We start from the raw sequence: 15002 nt of genomic DNA, 5'->3' as shown, positions 1-15002 counted from the left end.
AAGTAAAAAATAACAACAAAAAAAACCCCGAAAAAAACACCCTTAATTTTAGGCATTTAACTAAGGCATTCACACAACATATGTATGTCAGTCTATATGCATGTCACAAACCTATTCAGTCCTAAAGCCTGCAGTATTGTAGTTTATTGTGAAACGATGTAACCAAAACCTTAAATATATCCACAATATCTATACCACAATAATGCATAGGACATAATATACTACATCTCAAAATAAATTTCTATTACAATTTTATGCAAATTCTGGTATAAGATTTTCACCTGCCATATTTTGAAATGCAACCAACTTTAAGTCAATGTACTAATCAAAATTCTCACTAGTAGCAACGTCTTCTGTGTTATCACTGGAACATTCAAAAATCAAGCTCTTAACCACAGTATGTTATCAATTAAAACCACTGCATTATTGGTTGTTAAAGCAGGAAGTAATACATCAAGTAAAGTATTTCTAATTCACAGTTTCAAAAATAAAATGTGCAGTTTTCAAATATCAGACAGCTTGAAATTGGTCATTCAACAACTGCCTCCTTCAACACATGTAAACTATGTTTGCACAGCATTAGGAGATGTCTTTTATTTCAGAAGTTAGTTCTTACTGTTACAGGAGCATCACAAATTTGAATAGAGGCTACAGTGTGAAATGAGCTCACTGAAGGATATGTTAAAAAAAATTTCAACTATAATGCAAAAGCTTTGTTCCCCCAGCACAGATTCCCTAATGAGAAAAAGGAGTCAACACTTACCAAACACAATATGTAAATTAGCTCTATAAGAGATGGGGAAAAATCTAACCCAACTAAAAGATTAGTTAACAAACCTGTGATAGCTGGCTTCAGAATTTTCCTAAAAATAAAATTCAAAAGCATACACAGTATTTGTATCCTCCGCTGAGGAATGCAGACTTTCAACAGTAATGAAAGAAAGATCTAGCTTTAAGAAGTTGTAGGTGGAAACACACGCACACAAATGGGTAACTGAAGAAAACTGAGTACTTAAATATTCAAATTTTAAATGTGTAAGAAAATCTATAATAGAAAAAAAGTGGCAAATTGTTCCTGTGACTTGATTTGCTGAAAACATTTGCAAATTCACACTGGCATTAAGAAAACCAAAGTTTCAAAATTTACTCCTCTCTCCAGATATGTTTTCTGTGCAAAAATAAATATCTGAAAATTGCACTAGTAATACTTATTTTAACTTTTGTATTATGAATAATCTGCACATGCTTCTTTACAGACAATACATATTTGTATACTTGCTCATGCAAAATTAGTGTGTGCAACAGGGATATTGTTAATCCTCATATGCTAGGAGCCACTGCAAAAGTATTACATTCATATGGAAATTGGACTCCTGCTGTTCACCTAGGCCCCTTTGGGAAGGATGGTAGGAGGGTGTTCCCGGGGGAAGTGGAGCCCCCCCCCCCTAGAGACACAAGTGTGTGGACCTGCTTGTTAGCGGGACACACACAGCCTCTTACAAAATAAAACTTTGTTTCAGTTTGACTGGCTTGTGTTTTGTGCCCAGCCGGGTTGCAGGATTGCAAGCCAGCGTGCACTGACAGTGACCTCCCAGAGGCGCCCAGCAGGAAGGCGGCAGGTGGTGCAAGGTGAGAGCAGTGGCAGGAGCTGAACTAAGGAGTGCCTGAGAGCTCAGCAGAGCCCATGCGGCCTGGCCATGCAGCCTGCAGCACTCATACTTAAAAATGATACCTTATTATCCTTTCAAAACTGCCAAATCCTCTGAAATGCAACAAATTTTATGTGGAAATTCTTGTCTGCCAGCTAAAAATCAATTTGTGTTGCTGAAACAAAAAATTATACAAGAAAAAGAAACATGTTTTTTTTTGTCTTGCAGAATTGATTTTTAAATGAGAAAAATTTATAAGACAAAGAAATTCATGGTCACAAAATTTTAACATTTTAATCCTAAACATTACAGGGTAAATAGATACTGGACCCTATCTCCACACTCTGTAAGTCCTAACTTTTAGTTTCCATTTTAAATGTTGCTTCTAACCACTAAAACGTTAGTGGTTTCACAACCTCTGGATTATGGAAATACACATTTCTCAAATAAATGCTACAAAACAACAATGGAAGAAAACTGAACAAACTGTCTCCATGAAGGAAAAAAAAAGTGGAACATTTTGAAGCTTTTAGACACTCCTGTTTCCATGTCTTATGATTAACTTTTCAATTCAGTGCATTATATGGTCAAATGTAATGGTCCCAGTATTGAACAAGCATTTAACCAGTGTCCATTGATTCCAAATTAGTGGATGATGAATCTTTTTGGATACTTTCAAAGATGGCTGCGAGCCCAGGGTTAGAACTGATCTGTGACTGGAATTCACTCATCAGTGGACTCTTCTCTGCTTCTGGAATGGTTAGCAGTGCTGCTACTGCTCTCATGGCAGATCGCTTTAATTCATCTTGTTTTTCAAACTCCTGCTTTACTGAGTTTGCCTTTACCTTAGTTGTACATGTGGCACGTAATGGCTCAACAAGTCGGTCCAACCTCTGTAGTACTGCACTTGGACAAAGGGTAGAAAGTCTCACCAACATTAAAAATGTTAGCATCTTAATATCATAATGGTCCTTCAAACCATCTTCAACATGATTTAGAAATTCAAAGATATCTAGTCTATCAAGACAACTGTCTAGAAGTGTATACATACACTCAAAAGCCACCTTTCTAATATCCAAACCATCATCAACTGTGTGTTTAAATGGACCCATTTCTACCTCCCTTATAAGCTCCTTTCTAACTTTTGTTTCATTGTACAGATGTGGAAGAACAGTATCCAAAAGACCCCTTATTAATGATGGTTTGTTATGTGCTGCTGAGTTGAATGTGACCAAGGCTACTCTTCTTACATTCAAATCTGGGTCTTCTAAAGTTTTTAGGAAGTCACCTATGCAGTTCTTCAATAGTGGATCGATAGGTTGAGGATGATCAGAAATAGTAAACTTCACAGCTGTAACCACTGAACTTCGGGCATATGATGAGCCTGATATCAAATACCCTTTAAGCTGTGGAAGGAGAGTTTCAGGATCAATTAGAGTGAGTTTTCCTAGACATTCAGCAACAACATTTCTGGTACCTTCCTCTGCACACTCACAGTGCTTTAATAATAAGGCCCAGATATTTTCAACATATGGTTTAAGGCCCACCACTGATGCAGAGCTAATAATTTCTTTCAAGGAATGAAGCAGAAGATACTGCCTTTTGGGCTGACTGGTTATTTCTTGTAAAACAAACGGCAAATATTCAGGAAGGTTGCCCACACTAATGCTGCCTAATGCATAGGATGCAGCTGATTTCACTTCTTCACTAGGAGATGAGAAAGCTTCTAATATTACAGATTTTAGTTCCAACTGCCCACTTAAGTCAATATGATGCCCAACTTCTCCAAGAGAAAGGAGAGCTAAGAGAAGAATGGAATCTGTAGACCTTGAGTTCTTGACATCTTGAATGAACTGACCTACTACAGCTGGTCCCTCCTTAGGGCATGCTCGAGTAAGGGCAGCTATACATTTGGCAATGGAATAATAAGACTGCTTATGAGTCAGAGCTGTGCTCTGAGAGTAAACTGGACCAGTCAGCATGCGCAACAAATCCATATATCCTAAATTATTGGTTCCAGTGACAACCAGAGCTTGGAAAAAGTCTAGCATGGCACTAAGAGCTCCCCCCTGCAACAAGGGTGATCTCACAAGTCCAATGAGTTCATTGAGAATAGATCCACTTATCTTTGAGAGGGAGGAGGGATAAACTTTTGCCAGGGTAGTAAGAAAACTGATAGCCATCTGTGAAACATGCATATCACTTTCACTGATAAGAGGTGGGAGCTCATCTAGAACTGCATCAATCATGGCAGCTGTCAGGCTGTCACTGTAGTTTTTAATCAGAATATCTAGGGCAGAAAGGGTCCCCAGTTTCAAAGCTCTCTGGTTCTTCCTGAGAAATGAAGCAAGAATAGGAACCCCTTCTCCCAGGACAGGTCTCAAATCTATCTTCAAAGGTGACCCAGCAATCAGTGTTAATGCCTTCACTGTAGTTAACCGGGTAATTTCATTCTTGAGTCTCTCCAAGAAAATCTGAAGGGTACTAGGCAAGTCGGAACCCCAATTGTCTCCAAGGTTGCAAATAATTTGTCCCATACAGGAAATAGCCCTTTCCTTGACTTCCTGATCAATGTCAGCTGCTTTTAACCTCTTAATGGTACAGGTAAATAGATCTTTGATGTAAGGAGTTGCATCAAACGAGGAAGGCTGATCTAAAGGACGGATTACTTTAACAAGCTGTTGAGTAACAAGAAGTGCTTCAGATGTAATCTTGTAAAATGGGTCTCCAACACAAGCCACAACTGGAGGGACCAAAGCCTGAACATGAGGATGGAAGACTTGAGGAGAGTGGTTACAGAGAATTACATATAGGCATGACAAAGCATCAATCTTCAGATTCGATGAGCTTGATTTATCATTCAGTGAGAAAATAATTCCTGGTACAAGTACAGGAATGTGTTGTGTTAGGGCCCCAGGTAATACATTTACCAGTTCAGTTAACATGTTAAAACAACATTGTCGGGTCTTCACACTTTTTTCTTTCATCTGTTTATGCAGAGCTTTAACAATGTTGGGAACCTGACTCTGAAGCATTGTTAAAGGTGTTTCTCCCTGTTCCATTGCATCAGGGTCACATAGCCAACTTTGTACAGGACGAGTTTGCTTCAAAAGAGAAAGGTATGCATGAAAAACATCTGCCTTTACATTCTCTTCACGCTCTTTAAATCTGGATATCAGTGCAGGAGAGACAGTCTTGTAAAATTCTGGAAGCATTTCATGCCTTGTGCTAACTACGGCATCCAAGCATTTGGCAGCTGCACGCCTCACTTTCCAACTCATGTCATCATCATCACTGTATTCATCATCACTACCTTGATCATCGTCATCACCACCATCAGCATCCATAGCATTTTCATCTTCATCTTCATAATCATAATTGTAATTTGGATCATAGGTAAGATATTTAAGACAAATGTTTATAATAGTAGAAACATGAGGATATACTTCCTTAGGACATCTTCTCACAAATGATTCAAAAGCTTGAATGCAGTATTCTCTCAATTCATCATCATCTACATTACAAAATTTTACCACCAAAGGAATTATCTTTTCAAGATATTCACCTATCCTATGGCCAGCTTGCCTGCTAATAGCAGCAATACATTGTATGTAGGTTCTTGTTGTTGACATGGAATCATTTTTGGACAACTCTGACAACAGATGTTCAATAAGATCTACAAAAACTATATTTCCACAGCTCATAACCAGATGGCCAAGAGCAATAATGGTTCTTTTCCTCACTGCAAGTCTGGGGCTGGTCAACTGAGGGAGTAGACAGGTCAGAATTGAAGGATGGAAATTAACAAGAAGTCCTCCTTGCCTGCTTAACATATCAGCCATAATATCCAAGGCTTCTAGCTGAACAGAGACATCTTCCTGTTTTGCTATTGCACTGGTAAGATGTCCAGTAATCTTTTTACATACATTAGCAGCTAATGCAGAACCACTGGAAGCAGGAGGAAGTTCTCCAATTACTGTTTTAAGGCCAATACTTGAAATATCCCGAAGTTGTTCTTTATCAGAAAGCATGTTAGTGCAGAGGGTATCTACAATTGTCTCTACTTGGTATTCTTTCACTTTACTCACTAAAGGTCCAAGGCATTTGACAGCTAAATTCTGTACCTCACCATTTTTATCTTCCAATAACTTCAAAATCATTTTTACTACTTTCCTTTCACTATCATCATCCAACTTGATGGAATCTTTCTGCAATTCTGTCATCAAATCATTTGTAGCCATAAACCTAAAGTCCTTGTCGCTGGATGTCATTTTTTCCAGCAAATTGGAACTATGGTATGAAGCGCTCGCCATGTTGACAGCCTCCATCCCGCCAGCTGGCGCTGTGGCTGCTGCTGCCCGCTGCCGCCGCTGCTGGGGCTCCTCCTCTCGCCACGGCTCCCTCTTCCAGGGTCCCAGAGCTACGCTGGCGCTGACTGGAGGCGCCTCTACAGGATGCCCCCTCCCCAAAGAGACGTGAGCCTGTCCCGGGGGAAGCAGAGTTAGGGGGCCGGCCTAAAGACAGCGGCCTACACGGGCGGCGGGGCTTACAGCAGCGCCTCTACGGGAGGAAGGCAGACACTTCCACTTGGCCATTTCGCTCCCACTCCCCCCGCACTCGCTCCCTAGGGCAAGAGGCCAAAACCGCCTCCTTTGCTCCTTAGGCTGGGGTGGCAGGCCTAGATGCACTTTTTCTGAACAAAATAAAAAGGAAACTGACAAAACATCAAACTAAAACATCTGATTCAAATATTTCAGTCATGCCTACTGGTCCCTGAGCACTGAGGCATGTCTTCAACAGCATCACCAGCTTTTACTGAGAACACTCAATGAAGAAAACCACTAACCCTCACACAAGTAGAATTAGTTCATACAGTCAATGAATAAACAAAGAAGAGTTAAAAAGAAATTCTGTGTCTGGCTTTCTTTGCTTGTTTGTTTGAGATAAGTTTTACAGAGGTGGATGTGATTCTGTGGTAGAGTTCTTGCCTTAATAATAAGCCTTACATAACTCATTCTTTTAAGAGCTGTGAGAAGGCAATTTCAGCACACCAAGATATGGAATCCAGTTAAAGCCTTGTGTAGATGCTTTTTGATGCCCAACTGAAAGTAATACTACACAATATTCAGATATTATTCACAAGGTTTCAGATTTTTGTTGATGAGATCTCTTTAATGGTTTTTGAAACTACAGTCAGATATCCATCTCCACCTTCATTTTTGGTAGGAGTAGATATGAAAAAAAAAAAGGGATTTTCCATCAATTGAATGGCCCTCCAGGTCCAGGATCACTATTCTCAAGGGACCTAAATGTGGTCTGCCCTCTGGGATTCACCAGTCAGGGCTCCTTTCCATTATTGGCAGCACCCATCTCAGGCACTGACCCCATGCTCCAACTTCACCCCTTTTTACTCTGCTCTCCTGGAGTCACTTGCTTGGTGATTGGTGGGCAAGGACTCTGGAGCCAGACCTCATAAGTCCAAATCACAGCTCTAGAAGTGACCAGCCGGGAGACCTTGGGTAGCTACTTAGCCTCTGGTCATTCAATTTCCCTATCTGTAAAACAGACTTGTGGGTTAATTCATGTAAACTACACAGAACAGTGGCTGTACCAGAAAGTGCCCTGTGTGCTGAATACAGACCACAATAAATGTTGATGAGGATGTGGGGGAAAAGATACACTCATACACTGCTGATGGGCCTGCAAATTGGTGCAACCAATCTGGAAAGCAGTATGGAGATTCCTTAGAAAACTTGGAATAGAACCACCATTTGAGCCAGCTATCCTTCTCCTAGGTCTATACCCAAAAGACTTAAAATCAGCATATTATAGAGACACAGCCACATCAATGTTTATAGCAGCACAATTCACAATAGCTAAACTGTGGGAACAGCCTGGATGCCCATCAATAGATGAATGCATAGAGAAACTATGGTATATATACCTAATATATAACTCCACATTAAAAGAGAATAAAATTATGATATGTTTAGGTAAATGAGTGCAGTTAGAGAATATCATGCTAAGTGAAGTAAGCCAATCCCAAAAAACCAAAGGCTGAATGTTCTCTCTGAAAGGAAAAATGGAAGAATTTGATGAGCCAAAGGGGAGGCAGAGGTGAGGAGGGGGCATGGGGTAGGAAAGATGGTAGAATGAAATGGACATGTATGAATGCACATATGTTGTGATGCTACAACGGCTACAACCATAGAAATGTTGTGCTCCAGTTCTGTACAATGAATTAAAATGCATTGTGCTGTCATATATACCTAATTTATAAAACAAAACAAAAAAAGAAAACCTAAGGCTAGCATGGTCTGCTCCAAAGCTCAATAGACCCAGTTGTTATGATTCTAGAACCGCTCTTGACCTTTTTCCATGACCCAATGCATGTCATCCCTTTTCTTGTGCTACAACAGAAATCGACATAAAATTTGATGGTAGAGTGTGAACCAAACATCACTGTATTCTCAGTAGAAACACAACTGACCAAGAGAAATCTGAAAAAATATTCAACATTACTAATCATTAGAGAAATGCAAATTAAAATCATACTGGGATACCCTATCATGCCTATTAGAATGGCTATTATCAAAAGACAACAACAACAAAAAAAAACAGTGGCACATGCCTTAATCCCAGTAACTCAGGAGGCTAAGGCAGGAGGATTATAAATTCAAGGTAAACCTCAGCAACTTAGTGGGACCTGATCTCAAAATTAAAAGTAAAAAGGTCTGCAGATGTGTGTCAGGGGTAAAGTACCCCCGGGTTCAACCCCCAATACAAATAAAGGAAAAAGAAAGAAAGACAAAAGATATTAAGTACTGGTCAGGATGTGGAGAAACTAGAATTCTTATACAATGTTTGGGGGAATGTAAAAAATACAGTCATTATGGAAATCAGTATGGGAAGCTTCTTTAAAAATTAAAAATAGAGCTCTATTGGTAGAGTGCTTGCCTTGCATGCTCAAGGCCCTGGGTTAAATCCCCATCACCAAAAAAAAAAAAAAAAAAAAAAAAATTACCCTATGGTCCAGCCATCCCACTACTTGGTATATATCCAAAGGAAATGGCATCAGTGTATTAAAAGACATCTGCACCCCATGTTCATTTCAGCACTATTCTCAGAACCAAGAAATGGGAAAACCTGTGTCTATCAGTGGGTGAGTGGATACAGAAAATGTGGTTTAGAAATATAAGGGGACACTTTAAAAAAATAAGAAAATCCTGTCATTTGTGACAAATGAATGAAGCCAAAGGACATTTTACTGGGGGAAATAAGCCAGGCACAGGGCAACTATCACATGATCTCACCTACATGTGGAATCTATAAAAGTTGAACTCATAGAAACTGAGAGCAGAATGGTGACTGCCAGGGGCCGAAGAGTGGCTGGACTGTGGATGGGGGAAATGCTGGTCACAGGAGACCAAATTGCACTTAGATAAGAGGGATGAGTTTAAGGGATCTATTGTGCAATATACTGACTACAGTCAATAATAACATACAACAGAATGAGTACAGCTGATATTGTTATATACACATGAAAATGACTCAGAGAATAGACTTTAAAAGTTCTCACCACAAATAAGAATATGAAGTAATGTATATGTTAAATAGCTTGACTCAGACATTTTTCAATGTATACATGTTTCAAAATATGTTGTATGCCATAAATATGTACAATATTATTATTATTATTATCATCATCATCATCATCAACAGGGATTAAACCAAGGGTTGCTTAAACATTGAGTCACATCCCTAGCCCATTTTCTTTTTTATGTTGAGACAGAATTATGTCATGAAGCCCACCATAGAAGTGAGGGAAACTGGGAAGATATTAAGTTGGATAGATTGCTACCTCCTTTCTAAAACTGGAGTTCTGTCACAATAAAAAGTAAGAAGTGGAGCTAGGATCAGCAATGAGCACTGCCTACTTTTATTAGCACTGGGCCTGAAAGGGGGATAACCATCACCAAACGTCTCCCCATAAACCATATTACATGGTCTCTGTATTAGCTGCTTTCTGTTGCTCTAACAAAATACCCAAGAATGGGTACTTTATAAAGAGATGAGGTTTATTTAACTCAAGAGTCCAACATTTGGCAGCCCCTGAGACTGACCTTTGGTGAGAGTGATCACAACATGGTGAATGGCATCATGGTGGGAGGACCTGCAAGGGGTAGAGACTGAATGGCCAGAAACTGGGGAGGATAAGTCTTGTTCTTTTTATAACACCCTCCTCTCACAGGAACTAACGGGGGCCCATGTGAAGTCCATTACTCCCTTCCAAGGGCCTCATCCCCAGTGGCCGAATTACCTCCCACTAGGCCCCAATTCTTGCAAGTTCTACCCCCTCAACACTGCCGCACCTAGGACCTAGCCTCCAGCCTATGAACCTTTGGGGGACAAACTACATCCCATCCTCACAAGCTCCAACAAAGCCACCAGTGTAAGAGCAGGATGTCCCAGTCTACAAGTGTGTATGTGAGGGCAGAGGAGGGTTGATATCAGAGGGCACTGGAAGCAGCCAGAGCCCCCATTCCGGAACCCCTATGATGTCACACTTGTAGTCATGGTACTCTGGGTGCCAACCCAGGAGAAGGAGCGGTTGGCTCTCATTTGTTTGAGAGCAGGCAGCGAAGCATGACTGTATCAGACGACTTAGTGTCCCCACCCCAACCCCCAGCCAGATCCTGGCTTTTTGCAAGCCTTTGGGCTTGTGTGACGGTAGCGGCCCTGGTGTCCCTGAGCACCATATACTTCACTTTCACGTAAGTCTCTGAGCCAGCTGTTGGGTTTCTCACCAAGAGACAGATGAGAAATAGACAGTGAGAGTGCAGAGGCAGGGAGGAGGAGGGAGGCCAGGAGGGGAAGGAGGATATTTAGTGAGAAGCACAGCGATGTGGGGAGCCTGAGGCTTTGGGAGGACTGTGGGAGGCTGGTAATGCTGGTGACACTTGGTGGAGGGAATGGGGTCTGTCTCCTTAAGCCTCATGGGGGCTCTTGGTTGCCCCCGACTAGAACTGAGTCTGGCCCTGGTTTCAGATGCCGAGCACTGGTGCAAAATGGAGAGTGGGTCTTTCCAGTGGCCTCAGGCCTTCTCTGCCTACTCAGTTTATGTAGCCTCATTTCCATGAACATTTCTGACCCAGGAATCTTACACAGAGGTAAGACCTCAGACCCCTGGGAGAGGGAGGTGGCACCTCAAGGGCTGGTGCCTACAGGAGCCATTTCTAAAAGGCTGACCCTACCTGTGTCCTCAGGATCCCTTCTTACCCTGTTATCATTACTTGGGCCCTGGCACTTCCTTTCCCAAGCCACTGAAGTGTGAAAACACAGAATCCTGGAGGTTTTCCAGTTGCTTTAGAAGGGAGGACCCGGCAAGAGAGGCAGCAGGCTCTTCCAACCACGCAGTTCACCCTTCCTCCTTCCCATTTCACACCCGACTCCAAGCACTGATCACTATTCCAAAGGGGGGAGCTCCATGTAGAGCTCTTGTGGCTGGAAAGCCCTTCTCTCTGTCTGCCCATCTGAGTGATCAGCTTGCTCAACAAGGACCGGGATTGCCCTGCCCTCCTCCTCCCCACCTTCTTGTTACCCAGTGATGCTATGGAGCTGCCCCGAGCATCAGAGTGATACAAGGGCCTCCTCCACTGCCCAAACCTCTTCCCCTGCCAGGCGCCTTCGAGCAGGACCCTGAGGCTCTGTACAGGGCACGAGTGAATGGCAGGTTATACGACATGCCGTGGTGTCCCACCTGTTATTTTCACCGCCTGCCTCGAACCTTCCACTGCGAGACTTGTGACATCTGTGTGGAAGTGAGTGTTCCTCCTCCCTGTCCATTCACCAACCCATCCCCGGGCACCTGGCCAGGACCAGGAACCGCACGACATGAGTGGGCCCGGGGGTGGGTATGAGACCATCTTCCCAAACTGCTTCTAGTGGCATATAGACGTCAACACCTCAGTGTCTGCACCTGCCCAGGGAGGCTGGCCTTGCTTGCACAGGTGCTGACATGCAAAGGGCATCCCCTCTGTGCTGAGCCTGGTGGAGTCAGGGGGAGGAAAAGCAGTGACTGTCCCCTCTCCTGGCTTGCTGATACTAGATCCCCAGCCCTTTAGGCTGACTGCTGCCCTGTCCTGGGAATCTTTGCCTGTCTTGGTCTGGGTGTCCCAGTTGGAGGGTTTCCTGGGTTCTGAGTGCATTTCTCTGATGTGCCCACCCTGCTCGGGTTCACAAGTTCAGACAGCTGGTAGGGCAAGGGTGTTTATTTTCATCCTTATCCATCCTGCTCCAAGTAACACCAGGCAGGTTTTGTCTCTAAAGACCTCAGGCAGGACAGGTGACCTGATGAGCCATGGGGTCCTAACTGTGCTCTAACCATGGAAATGCGAGGTTCTCCCTGAGATGGGAACCAGTATGTAGGGCCAAGAGCAGGTGGCCTAGAGGGCTACGTTGGGAATACGGGGTGATGGGCCTCAGGATTAGGGGGTGATGGAGGCCAGTCGCAAGGGGACTCTGAGTCCTCATTCCTCTCTCCTAGGAGTTCGACCACCATTGCAGTTGGGTGAATAACTGTGTGGGGCACCGAAACATCCGGCTCTACCTGCTAGTCCTCGTGTCCCTGTGCCTCTATCTGGGTACTGTGCTGGCCACCTGCGTGCTTTTCATCATACGTAGGAGGCCCACGGCGTTTCTGGACCAAACCATGACGTATCCACACAGTCTCAAGGGCCCACACTGGGAAGAGCTGGTCTGGTAGGGAGGGAGGGGCAAACTTCCTAGGAAGGCAGCAGTGACAGTTGGGGGGGCGGGGCGGAGTGACAGTTGGTGGGGGGCGGGGTGGGGCTGACGGGGGCGGGGCTAGAGGGAGAAGTCACTTGAGAGGACCTGTGAAGGTCATGTGGAAGGCCAGTGGGGTCAGGGACTGGGTGGGGTAGGATGCCTGTGGAGTTAAGAATCTAGGGGGGCACAGAGTAGGGTAATGAAAGTTGGAAAGGGAAAGGTGGGAGGACAGTGTGGTGGAGTGAGGTTTCCCTTGGGTGTACTGGACTAACTGTCCAGTCCAGGGAGGGAGAGCTGGTGGGTTGTGCTAGCTGGGGAAGGAGGGAGGGAGGGAGGAGTCGGGTTGAAAGGCGGGGCCAGGGAGGAGCTCTTCCATGGCTTCCCTTCTTAGCCTGTGCACAGCATCCTAGTGGCTGTACCCGCTGGGGCCCTCCTGCTCCCTCTCATCCTGCAGTTGTTCATCAAGGCAGTGGCGGTGGGCACTGCCAGGCGACCCTATGAAGATCAGGTAAGTGGTCTGAGTGCGTGTGCCCTTGGCTGTGTGGAGGCATCTTGCACCTCTGGAATTAGGCACTTTGTGCGCATTCTTCACTGCCCTTGGCCCTGATGGTGCCTCATGAGTTCTTCCAGACCCACCCCTAAAGATGCAGCTCAGATATCTCTATATGCTGGATCTTGGTGGCCATTCTCCCTCCTGGGTGCATTGCATTGGAAGCCTACTGTGTGCTGGGTGTGGTGGGTGGCAGTTATTTAAGGGATGGGTATAGAGGTAAGTGCATCGTGCACTTGTGTTGATAAGCAACCAGCCATCAGAATAACACCAGAGACACCGGGAACACACTTAGCGAGGGGTCAGTCCTGACTGGTGTAGTAGACTGGAAGAAACTGAGAGTTTGGTGAAGCCCACGCTGCAGAGTAGAACATGCCACTCTCTGTGTCCTAGGTGTGCTTTTGGAGAGGCAGACAGGAGGGCATTGACTGTGAGAGGTACAATTTTTCAGAAAGGCTCAGAAATCCAAAAATAGGGTGTCAACAGAATGATGAAGAAACGAGCTAGTTCAAGCACAAGGTAGCATGGGCAATGAGGTTGACTCCATGGGGGTCAAGATTAGAAAGGCCCAGAAAGCCAAGCATGGAATTTTGTTTTGAAGAAGTGGAAACCTGGGAGCCATGGTAAATTTTTGCAAAAATGTCATTTATTGAGGGGTAATTACAAACAGTAAAATTCACCCTTTTTAGCCTATAGTTAGGGATTTTGACAAATGACATCATGTACTCTCCACCAAGATCAAGGTTAACCAGTTTCATTACCTCAGAAAATTCTTTCATCTCTTGTTGTCATTTTCTCTCCCTGAGTCCTTGTGGTTTTTCTTTTTTCAGAATCATGCATAAATGGCGTTGTGGGCTTTCTAGTCTGGCTTCATTCACTGAGCAGGATACATTTGAGATTCATCTATGTAGTTGCTCAGATCAGTAGTTTATTGTCTTTTGTTTCTGTAGTATTGTATTTCCCTACAGATTACTTATACATTCACCAATTGAAGGATTTTTACTTTGCATCTAGATTTTGGCAGTATTTTTGTTGGTTTATTATTTTTTTTGTACCAGAGATTGAACCAAGAGGTGCTTAACCACTGAGCAACAATCCCAGCCTCACCCCACTCCACCCCCAGCAGCCATATGTTTTCTTTTTGAATAATTTTTAAAATTTTGAAAAAGAGTCTTACTAAGTTACTTAAGGCCTTGCTAAATTACTAAGTTACTGAGGCTTTGACCTTGCCACTCTCTTGCCTTAGCCTCCCAAGCCATTACAAGCATGGGGAACTGTGCCCAGCCAGTTTTGGACAGTTATAAATAAAGCTGCTACAACAACCATTGGTGCATAGACATGTGGACATAAGTTTTCATTTCTGTTGGGTAAATTGTTAAGGGTGGCATTGCTGAGTCATAAGGTAAACATGTGGGACTTGTTAGGAAACAACTGTACCGTTTCTACTTTCTACCAATAATGAATGAGAATTCCAGTTGCTCCACATCCTCACTAGATTTTGACACTGTCATTTGTTACTATTCTTTTTTTGTTTTCAAATTGTAGACTGACTAATAAATGAGTAGTGGTATCTCATTAGGGCTCCAGTCTGTATTTTCCTAATGACTAATGATGTTGAGAATATTTTTATGTTTTCTCAGCCATGGGTATATTTTTGGTGAAGTGTTTGCTCCAAACTTTTGCCCATTTTTTAAAAAAATGTGTTGTTTTCTTATTGAGTTTCAGGAGTTCTCTATACTGGATTGAGATCAATGTTTTGCAAATCTTTTTTTGCAATTCATGGCTTGTCATTTCATTTTCTTCATAGCACCTTCCATAGAGCAGGAGTCCTTAGTTTTGCTCTTTTTCCAGTACTGGGGATTGAATTGGGTGCTTGACCACTGAGCATTGTTGTTCACTCTGAATGGAACCTCATGTCCTGTGTGGGGAACAGTTTTATTGCTTTCTTTCCCATCTGTGTGTCTTTATTGTTTTTTCTTTGAGCATCCTCTAGGTATGATAGGAGTGGACGTCTC

General features: G+C 43.2%; 1 pseudogene; it reads right to left on the bottom strand.

Moving 5' to 3' along the window:
* Positions 1–1917: 1917 nt before the first annotated feature.
* LOC144377106 (cullin-associated NEDD8-dissociated protein 1 pseudogene) lies at positions 1918–5992 on the bottom strand (annotated as a pseudogene).
* Between the last annotated feature and the right edge of the window lie 9010 nt (positions 5993–15002).

This window comes from Ictidomys tridecemlineatus, chromosome 4 (genome assembly GCF_052094955.1).
Source record: "Ictidomys tridecemlineatus isolate mIctTri1 chromosome 4, mIctTri1.hap1, whole genome shotgun sequence".
NCBI lineage: Eukaryota > Metazoa > Chordata > Mammalia > Rodentia > Sciuridae > Ictidomys > Ictidomys tridecemlineatus.
Note: the sequence above shows the minus strand (reverse complement) of the source record. Positions and strands in the feature narration are given on the sequence as shown.